Consider the following 3,243-nt stretch of genomic DNA (forward strand, 5'->3'; position numbering starts at 1 on the left):
ATTTCATTCTTCATCAGCAAATGGTAAAATTTCAAGACAAATATGAAAGTGATATATAGAAGCATTATCCACCACTAGAATAGAACATTGTGGTCAATTTGGAAATAAATTCACCATGATTCTGACCGTACGAGATTACGGTTAAAAATAAACCGACGAATAATTTCAAACATATATACATATGTATGTACATATGTATGTATGCACTTTTAATAAAGGTAAAAGTTAGTTAAGGGAGGGGAGAAGGAAATATATTATTTTTATGAAAAACCGAGAATTAAATCTCATTTATAAATTTCTAAGTATGCATCTACTATGTATGTACATTTAGAGACTTGTATGGTTTTGTATTCAGTCATAGACCTCATTGGTTCATAAAAGTATTTCTACCCTGTGAAGATATTATATTATTCTAAACATTTGACTCGTTCATCATATGGCAAATTTATCTTCACCAAAATTTCAAGTATGTACAAATAAAATTGTAATTAAATTCCTTGAAGTAGCACCTGTTGGAGAGAGTTATTCTGCGTTGAATTTCGAGGCTGACATTGGTGTTGGTGTTAATAATGGTTCCAAGTTAGACGAAATTATCTACGACTTCGAAGCTATGACTATCAACAGTGACGTTGGGTGCCWAGTCGCGAGTGCGACGACTGTTTGTTTGATGACAGGATATATGTCGTCTTGCTCTCGTTCACTACCAGACCCATTTGCTTTGCTTCCTTATCCAAGCTGGAGAAAGCAGAACTCATGACGCGGATGTTGAGGCCAATTATATCAATAGTGTTTCTAGGACTGGAAAAATCGTTGACATAAGTCATCTGCTAGCGATATATATCTAAAGTTCTACCAATCACATTGTGACATCCCATATGGTGGTGTGGTGTTGCAAAGGTGAGTTTTTTAGGTTTATTTAAAMAAAAAAAAAAAAGAAAATTAAATTCGGGGAAGTTGAAAAAAGTTTCAAGTTGTTCAAAAATGAGTGAAAATAATGCAGAAATTCGCTATATTTGCCTCACAAGCAACCAATGAAATTTGTGAAGTTTACGGCAGACGGCTACGGTTTCCGTTCTTTCGAAGTGAAAGATCCACCTCGCTCTGGTCGACCTATCGTTGAAAAAGTCGCTGAAATTATGGAAAAGGTTTACCAAGACCGTCACAGCCATGACATCGCTAGAGAACTTAACCTTAAGCAGTAAACAATGCCAAATTTCGTCAAGATACAACGTCAAATGCGAAAGTTTTCCATACAAGCCCTTGATTCCGATCGTCCGGTTTGTATGGCAGCTATATGCTATTGTAATCCGATCCGAACAATTTTTTCGGAYATTACATTGTTGTTTTAGAAAATAACCTGTGCCAACTTTTGTGAACATACATTGTGAAATGTGAAAGTTTTCCATACAAGAATTTGATTCCGATTGTTCAGTTTGTGTGGCAGCTATGTGTTATAGTGGACCGATATCGGCAGTTCCGACAAATGAGCAGCTTATTGAAGAGAAAATGACGTTTGCAAAATTTTAAAAGGATATCTTAAAAACTGAGGGACTAGTTCGTATATATACAGACAGACAGACGGGCATGGCTAAATCCAGAGAACGTAAATATACGTTAAACGTTAAATATACGTTCTCTGCTACTACGGTAAAGGCAAAAACGCATCTCAAGCCGCCAATACAATTTGTGCAATTTATGGACCCGATTCAACKTTTTCGTTCTGGTGGTCGAAGATGCGCCACGCTCCGAAAGGCCTGTCGTCGAAAATTGCGATAAAATCGCTGAATTGGTCGAAAGAGACCGGCATAGTAGCAGCCGTAGCATCGGTTCAAGAGCTGGGCATGAGTCATCAAAAAACATTTTATGAACAATTGAAAATTCAATAAAAAAACCGCAAGACTTTTTTGACAAACTAATATATACTTTATAGGGTGTCCGAACTTTCTTTCTGGGTGTCAAACGTGACAAACTTAATATACCCTGTTCGGCATATAAAAATAAGTTGAAGTTTGTTTAAAAATACGAAACGACTTTTTCGAATATCCAATATCATATTTTAACATTTAAGAAAAACATTTATTTCAACTTGTATAAAAATTATATTTATTAAAAAACTTAGAGGCAACATTTAATTGTATTGTATACAAAATAATGAAAATATCTGCAAAATGGCTGCTTTGCAGTTATTTTCACTTTCACTTCATATTTGCAACATTTGTAACAAAAATTATTAGAAATTCTCATAAAATAACAGCTAAGAGTATTTTCAGTTTATATATAAAATACCAAAAACATTTAACTTACAACCATTACGTAAAAAAATATTTAATTTAACTTAATAATTGGAAATTTTATAAAATTCAACTATAAAATGTTAATATTAATAATAATTATTTACTTACATATTTTCAACTGTTTTTGTTATTATTTTTTGTTATTATTTTGCTTACGTAATTATATTTGTATAAATATTTTGTTTTTTATAAACTGAAGTAATTTTATTTTTTAATGCAAGCTACATTTGCAGTTTTTGGTTTAAAAAGCTTTTGTTACCTTTGCTGCAAAATTGGTATGTATGCATCCATGTATGTATGTAATTGTATGTATATATATTTGTAGTTATTATGGAAATTGCAAAAAATATATTCAACTATTGCTACATATTCTATATATTTGTAACTACGCGCTTATAAAACTGCTATATGTTTACTTACAACAATAAACATTAGCAATATAACAATATTTTGGTTTTTATATTTTTCAAATTATGTATGAGCTACAATATAAAATACTTGCATATTATGTTTGCAAATAGCATACTCTTACCATATAAATATTTAAATGCTGCAGTACAACAAGTTGGCAACTTTTTTCTCAAATTTTATTTACTTCCAAAAAATTTATTTTTAAGGAATAATTATTTAATATTTTTTCACAAAATTCAAAGTAATTTTCATTAAAAAAAATTGATTTTAATTAAAATTTTCAAAGTAAAACATTTCAACAAAATATTATTTTAATAATTTTTAAGCTTTTTTCTAAATAGTTTTTAAAACTTTTATTTTTTGAAACTATTTGATTTCATGAATATTACTTTAATTTTTTGATCRAAAACAAAAATTTTATTTTCAAAAATAAAGATTTTCAAAGTAAAACTTTTCAACAAAACATTAATTAAACTATTTCTAAGMTTTTTTCTAAATATGTTTAACAGTTTTTTTTGAAATTATATTCATTAATATT

This window comes from Bactrocera latifrons, unplaced genomic scaffold (genome assembly GCF_001853355.1).
Source record: "Bactrocera latifrons isolate USDA-ARS-PBARC rearing strain unplaced genomic scaffold, ASM185335v1 scaffold_182, whole genome shotgun sequence".
Taxonomy (NCBI): domain Eukaryota; kingdom Metazoa; phylum Arthropoda; class Insecta; order Diptera; family Tephritidae; genus Bactrocera; species Bactrocera latifrons.